The 7,997-nt window shown below is 44.0% G+C and overlaps 1 long non-coding RNA gene across 1 annotated transcript; it reads right to left on the minus strand.

Moving 5' to 3' along the window:
• Positions 1 to 6,388: 6,388 nt before the first annotated feature.
• On the minus strand, positions 6,389 to 7,223 carry LOC134217270 (uncharacterized). Its single transcript, XR_009980971.1, has 3 exons — positions 7,097 to 7,223; positions 6,901 to 7,026; positions 6,389 to 6,818 (listed from the first exon to the last, which is right to left on the minus strand). It is a non-coding gene; the product is annotated as an uncharacterized LOC134217270 (long non-coding RNA).
• Between the last annotated feature and the right edge of the window lie 774 nt (positions 7,224 to 7,997).

Consider the following 7,997-nt stretch of genomic DNA (forward strand, 5'->3'; position numbering starts at 1 on the left):
CCTACTGTACGTGGCAGGGTGAATCTCTCAATGGACGATTTTGGATGGCGCATGCGATGCTTAGTGAACGCCACTCGTACTGCTCGTTCTAACGCCTCCAAGTCAGTCTTGGTCCACTTCACCACCCCGAAACTGTATGTCAACAATGGCACAGCAAACGTGTTTATCGCCTTCACCTTGTTGCCGGCCGACAAGAGGCTCTTCAAAATACCGTTGACACGATGCAAGAACTTTTCCTGCAGCTCTTTCTTGATTGTCGTATGGCGAATTCCTTTCAGTTGCAGGAAACCTAGGAACTTGTACGTTTCGCCTTCAACCATGTTTCGAATCTCCTCCTGTTCGTTGACGCGGAAACTGTCGGCATCCACCAGGTGACCCCGGTGTAGATGTATGGATCGACATTTATCGATACCAAACTCCATCCGGATGTCGTTGCTGAATACCGTTACAAGCCGCAGAAATTGGTGCAGCTTCTCCACAGATTCCGCAAACAGCTTCAAGTCGTCCATAAAGAAGGTGTGGGTAATGTTTGTACTCCTTTCCCCACTCTTCAAATGATAGCCATAGTTGTGTTGGTTGAGTGCTCTGCTAAGAGGGTTCATGGCAAGGCAAAACCATAGAGGACTAAAGGTATCGCCTTAGAATATGCTCCTCCTGATGCTGAGTGTCCTTGACCGTAACACCTTTTCTCCATCGGTAATGTATAGAGATGTGCTCCACATCCCTATAGCATGCTGCATTGGCCTGATGACGTTACCGTCTATCTTATACAACTGCAGTACCTTAAGAAGGTACGAGTGAGGTACTGAGTCGTATGCCTTTTTATAGTCGATATACGCCATGCTCAGGTTTCTTTGCTTGTGGGTGGCCTGCCCAACAACGACTGCATCAATGATGACCTGATCCTTGCAGCCTCGTGTGTTACGTCGACAACCTTTTTGTTCCTCGGTCATCAGGTTGTTGACGTCGCAATGGTTCTGCACCCTCCTCGCTATTACCGATGACAGCACTTTGTACAGACTCGAAAGGCACGTTATTGGTCTGTACTTGGCTTGGTTCAAAGTGTTCCGATCCTTCGGCAGAAGATAAGTGACACCCCTAGTGATGAATTCCGGTAGCTGCCCGGGGTTATCTAGTACCGTGTTGAAGCATTCCGCCATCCGTCCGTGGACCGTTGTGAGTTTTTTAAACCAGAAATTATGCACAAAATCGGGTCCTGGTGCAGCCCAATTCCTGGTATACCGAGTAGCCTCACGTATGTCTTGGGCGGTCACGTTGATAGCGGTCATGTCTCCAATTCCACCACAATATTGCTCTTCTTCTGCCATCCACACCCCATCGCCGTTGTGTATGACGGGTTTCTCCCATAGATTGGACCAAAACTGCGTGACTTCTCCAATCTCCGGAAGGCCCTCGCCAAAGTCGGCTTTGTCGTTTCGGATGTGGTTGTAGAACTCCCTTTCGTTGATGTTGAACATTCGATTTTGCTCCTTCCTCTTCGAACATTCTCCATAACGTCGCAGTCGTTTAGCAAGAGCACTCAACCGCTGTACATGGGTGTCGAGGATCTCAGTTATGTTCGCCTCGGTGAGATCACGGAGTTCTGTGGGTTTCACAATTTCAGCAACATTCCGAACTAGCCTGGTTGATCGATTCCCCTGCTTGTACTGTGTTAATCGACCAACCTTTGACCGCAGTGTGGCGATGCGGGTCTCCAGACGTCGCATCCACGCGGGTTTTCGTGCTTTGGGGCGTGCGCGTCCATCACTCTCACCTTGTGGGCGCGTTCGTAATCCCAACGTTCTTACAACAGCCACTGCAGCCGAATACACGATAAATTGCAGCTCCTCAAGGTTCTCCACGGTTTCCAAGTACTGTGGCAAAATATCCTGGTTAAGGATGCTTACTGTACTCGTCAACCGATAGGAGTACTGCAACTTGGGTATCCGGTGTCGGGACATGGGGTCTGTCCCACGGAACTGTGTAACTGCTGTGCCCATATGATTAGCTAGTTCGTCCTTCAATTGCTGTCGTTGCAATTCCACTGTTGGTCCTGGAGCGGCGGGTGCAATCGAATCGCGACGGTTACTTGCGATTGATGCATCCAACCCAACAGAACTCCTTCTCGACGTATCGCTCGATCTTGCCTCCTCCTCCTCTCCTAATTCCCTCTGCACTTCCCGCTTGATGTACTCTACGTCTTCTGGAGTCAGCATATTATGTGACATAATAGCTCTCTGGCGTGTGTACAACTTTGTCTGGTCAAGCTGGGGTGCAAACCGAGGGAACCTCTCATTGAACATCTCCAGCATCGCCGGTCTGCCGGACATATCCGTCTCCATCCTGGTGCAAACGTAGTAGCAACGGATCACGTACTGATTCATCTCCCTTGTCCACATGATCCGTTGCCGTCGGCGGCCCGCTAACGTGAGTGATTGACGTCGATCAACCACAGCAACATCAGCAGGTGCAGCATTGCCTTGGTGATTTCTTCTGCTGCCGTTTCTGTTTTGCCTTGTCGGCACGGGCTGAGCCCGATGACTAGAGGGTCGCTGTTGCACCTCTCCTTCCTCTAGCCGCTGGCCGCTCGCTCTGTCCCCCGTTCCAGGACCAGCTCCAGTAGGGGCTCCCTCCTCGGGCAATCGCATGGGTGGTATTCTTCTTGAGCGTAACTCCATATTTGGGTGTGCTTTCATTCCCGGAAGCTACGGGTTCTGTAAAGTTATTTAATTCTTTACAGTACTAAATAGCTAGGTTCAAGCGCCAGTGCTCGCCCGAGGGTGGTTTTTCATTGGTGCTTAGGAATTGGGCCTTCAGCTCCCACCTACTCGAAATGGTGGTTTTTCATGGACGCCCAGTGTATTTCACCTGAGCTCCCACCTACATTTATTATTATTATTATTATTATTAATATTCATATAATTGTCTTTATTTAAGTGGTCTTAGCCCCAAGGAGCATACATGTTGTAGATATATTACAGTAACTCATATGCAACCAAACTTAGTCACATTTGAACTGCTGCACCCAAAACATTGTGAATTGTGCTACTTGGGGCCCTAGACTAGTACAACACTAGCGAAAAAGCACGCTTGTCGTACACTACGGAGGCGAGACTGCATGAGTGATTCTGGACTAAGCGAGTCCCGGAAGGTTAAAAGCCGATGAAATTATCATGACATCCAAGGACTTTTCTAGAATTCGCATAGCGTCCATAGATTTAGAAAATTATGCGTATTTTGCATTTTAAAGAATCCTCACATCAACACTTTTTTTTGCAAAGTGATCAGCATATTTGTCTGTTATTTTGCTGATTTTTTTTTATTTTGCCAATCCGGTCTTAGTCTGAGAAATAAATATAAATAATAATAGAATACTATGCTACCTGGCCTGGCAAATGCTGGTTAAAGCGTAGCATTGATACTTCACCCTAAGTAGCACAATTGTCGTTAAAGAATTACTGTGACCTATGTATACAACCAGATCCAGTTATATATAAGCTCACTACAGCAATAACACTTCCACACATACACACTTAATTTTTTACCGGGATCTCAGCAAAATGTTAAACTTTTACCGAGCTTCGCACAGCCGTGCCCCAGCAAACAGGTTTTTTGCCGAAATTTCTGTCAAACTTGCTGAAAATCAGCAAATAAATTGCCGAAAATCAGCTAACAAACGTCATCTTTGCCGGGATATCAGTTTTTATTTTGCTGGGCTGACGGCTGTGCGGATTTTTGCCGAACTGCAGAATTAAAAACATTGTGTGTATACTCTTCCCTCCCTCTTCATACGGGAGCTTGGCAGAAGGAAGGTCGTGAGATTTACACCATCACAAATGTTGTCGTCCGCTCGCTTTCAAATAAACTTCTATAAAAAAATCTTCATGATTGCCGTATCCTAACGCAAATATCAAATTTATACTTTAGCCTCTAATTTTACCATGAACATGTACGTCTAAGTTTGGAAGATGATATTAGCATTTTCATATCATAATATGTATATACGTTGCTGCAACCAAATTGGCCTAAATTGAGCTACTCGGGCACGTACCTGAAGGAATAAAATCTCGCGATCTTTAGCCTCTTCCCCAACTCCCTCCTCATGGTGCTAGGTTACGAGCAACCTTAGAGAAGATAACGAACTCTGGTTGCATGCTGACAGGAAAAGGGGGGGGGGGAGTTTTCTCCTCTCCGGGTGTGAAAATTTGATTGAGCATCTGTTCCCCATGTCAGGGACGGTAGATCATCGTCCAAATGCCAGAGACGAACTCTAAGCAAAATTGTGCAACACGGTCAACCGCAAATTTAGGCGGAATTGTCCTCGGAGATTTAAGGGACTGGTGGCAGCCAGTTTAAAAAAAACAGCAACGAATAATCAGCGAGAGAAAATGTACCGGAGCGATCTATGAAGACCACGACGACGAAAAAGGACTAACGATTGGAAGCTCGGTTTGTGAAACTGCGAATTTCTCAATTTCATCGGCAGCACACGCATACTCCTCGATGTGCTCAAAGACCGTGGATTCGGCATCGTAGCGCTGCAGAAGGTTTGGTGGAAGGGATCAATGGTGCTGATCAATGGTGGAATCAAAGTTTAAAGGTAATCATACTGTACCAGGCGGCAAACACACACAAATTCGCATGATTGGGTGGTGTTCAATCAATGAGATAATGTGCGGGTTGAGGATCAAAGTCTAGCTCATGAACGTCCGTAGCCAACACTTTGAAAGCACTGATGATGATAAGGGCACATTCTACGTGCAGCTGGAGCGTGAGTACGATAGCTGCCCAAGTTACGACTTCAATATCATCAAAGGATATTTGAGATAGCCAAGATAGCCAAGAGAAGGAGTTTAGACCGACTGTTGGAAAGTTCAACGCCCACCTGCTGACGAATAAAAACGGCCTACGACTAATTGATTTCGCCACCTCCAAGAACTTCCAACACAGCCTTCCTATCGGTACATTTTGACATCACCGCTGCAGACAGAATCACAAATCGACCACGTTCTGATTGATGGGCGGCACTTCTCCGACATTATCGACGTAAGGACATATCGCGGGGCTAACATCGATTCTGATCACTATCTGGTGATGGATAAACTGCGTCCAAAACAATCCATCATCAACAATGTTCGGTACCGACGGTCGCCGCGGTACGACCTAGACCTGCTGAAGCAACCTGATGCCGCCACTGCATACGCGAAGCATCTCGAGGCAGCGTTGCCAGAAGTGAGTGAGCTCGATGGGGCCCCTTCTAAGGACTGCTGGAAAATAGTTGAAGCAGTCATTAACGACGCAGCGGAGAACAACGTCGGGTATGTGGAACGAAGTCGACGGAACGATTGGTTCGAAGAAGGGTGCAGATAGATCCTGGAGGAGAAGGACGCAGCGCGGGCGGTCGCTCTGCAGCAAGGGACCCGACAGAACGTGGAACTTTATAGATGGAAGAGGGGGCAGCAGAACCGTCTTTTTCAGGAGAAGAAACACCGCCTCGGTGAAGCGGAGTGCGAAGAGATGGAATAGCTGTGTCGTTCTCAAGAAAAACGGTAGTTCTATCAGAAGCTCAATGCATTCCACAAAGGCTTCGTTTCGCGAATCGCGATGTACAGGGATAAGAATGTGAGCATCTTGACGGACGAATGTGTGGTGATCGGAAGGTGGAAGCAGCACTACGAGGAACATTTAAATGGCACTGAGAGTACAGGCAATGAAAGTCAAGGCAGCGGAGGAGATGTTTACGTCAGTTCAGTGGACGATGGAAGCCAACCAACCCCCACCGTGAGGGAAGTTAAGGATGCCATCTGGCAGGTATAAGAAGGCGTGGAGCTCAGCGAGCGAGGTGGGCTGGCCAGGTACAGAACAACTTGGCGAGCCTGGGTGCATCAGAGGATGGAGAGATGCGTCCTCGAACCGTGTATTGTGTTGTGGCGTCAAATTGTTGGTTCAGTGTTATCTGTTCAGGTGTGGGAAAGTTGACCTTAAATAAGCCACATATGGGCGTAGCCAAGATTTCGAGAAGGGGGGGGGGCAATTTTTTTGGTCTTCTAAATCGTAGTTTTATAGTAGTTTTATAAAAACACATGAAACCAAATCGAAACAATAATGATTAAAACAATAATGGATTTAAAAATGCGTGATTTATTGCTCATCAAGTGAGAAAAATATTAACGAACTTAGTATTCAGAAAGAATATAAAATCGGCTATAACAATTATTTTAAAAATCCTGCATTCTTCCATAAGTTTAAGAAAACTAGAAGCATACATCTGAATTTCAGAACAAATCCTCTCTGAAATAATATTTATTATAAAATAGGCAGAAAAATCAATATGCAAGCTTTCTCCAGGAATTCCTTCGACAATTGCTCCTGGCATTCTACACGCAGAAAAAACTATTTTAAAAACAATAATATTTGACATAAATTCAAAAAGAATTTCGCATTGTTTTGGCGGTAATAAGAATTATTGTTGTTTCAACAATCCATTATTGTTGTTTTCAAAAGAGCTCCGTAAGCTCGAACTTTATAAAGCTCTTATGAAAGCTTCGATCGATAAAAATAGTATTGTTGATTCAACAAGAGATCTGTTTGATTCAACAAGAGATTGATGTTTGATTCAAAAGTCATATTTTTTTGAATTAAATAGATTTTCTATTTGTTTATTTTGATAGATTTTATTAATCATTTATGTTTTATGTTTATTTTTATATTTTCAAATATCTAGAGTCTATAAATTTTACAATATTTTTTCACTTTTTTTAGCTTTCAATTTCCACCTCAGTGCCATAAGGGTAGGGATGGAACCAACATTCGCCAAGCTGAAAAAACAATTTTTGCATTTGTAATAAGGAACATAATATACATAATTAATTTGCTTGATTGTGAAGTTATTTCACTTACCTTTTTAACATGCATTGAACGATTTTTTATTTGTTAATTCCTCATGCATTTAGGGGTCTTGGCCTTGCGAGCAAAGGCGTAGAATTCCACCACTGCGGAAAATAGTTTCTCCAGACCTTCAAATTGCTGCAATAGTAAAAGAAATAAGCAGATTTAAACATTTTCCTGCATTGCTAGAAAAATATACAAAACGTACCTTGATATATGGAAAATATCCCTTGCAATCACTATAAAAATTTCGAAATTTTTACAAATTGTGTCACGCGATTGTTTACACTTACACTAAAATCAAGTCGAACATTTCAGAATGCCTATATTTTTTTTCGAAACATATATATTTTATCATCTTATGTTTGATGGGTAATTGATTAGACTGCGGCTACAGAGCAAAAATATGTTCGATATTTCTGTAAGAACCACACCGCGAATCGCCACTGAATCTGTTGGCACCCCGCCCCAATATAAATCGTAAATCGAAACATATGACAGAAAATGTATTTTGCGCGGTAAAATCATTAATGTCAGTGATAATTTAGGATAATAAGGGGCCCTCCTTAGCCGCGCGGTGAGACGCGCGGCTATAAAGCAAGACCATGCTGAGGGTGGCTGGGTTCGATTCCCGGTGCCGGTCTAGGCAATTTTCGGATTGGAAATGGTCTCGACTTCCCTGGGCATAAAAGTATCATCGATCATCGTGTTAGTCTCATGATATACGAATGCAAAAATGGTATCTTGGCTTAGAAACCTCGCAGTTAATAACTGTGGAAGTGCTTAATGAACACTAAGCTGCGAGGCGGCTCTGTCCCAGTATGGGGATGTAATGCCAATAAGAAGAAGAAAAAAGAAGAATTTTCACTGGCTAGGAAGTGCTTCTTCGTTTCCAATATGGCTATCATTAATCCCGTTAAGGGAAATGCTGCTCTTTCAAGTAACATTTTTAGTTTTATTACGGCGATGAAAACCATTATTTGCTCTACATGAATTTTATAAAACCAGCATAAAACTAAAATGCTACTGGGGTTATTAAACACCATTATAAACACTTTGCGAACCAAATATTATTATTGAGCTTATTGACATTTCCCACAAAATGGATA

The sequence above is a fragment of the Armigeres subalbatus genome, chromosome 2, assembly GCF_024139115.2.
Source record: "Armigeres subalbatus isolate Guangzhou_Male chromosome 2, GZ_Asu_2, whole genome shotgun sequence".
NCBI lineage: Eukaryota > Metazoa > Arthropoda > Insecta > Diptera > Culicidae > Armigeres > Armigeres subalbatus.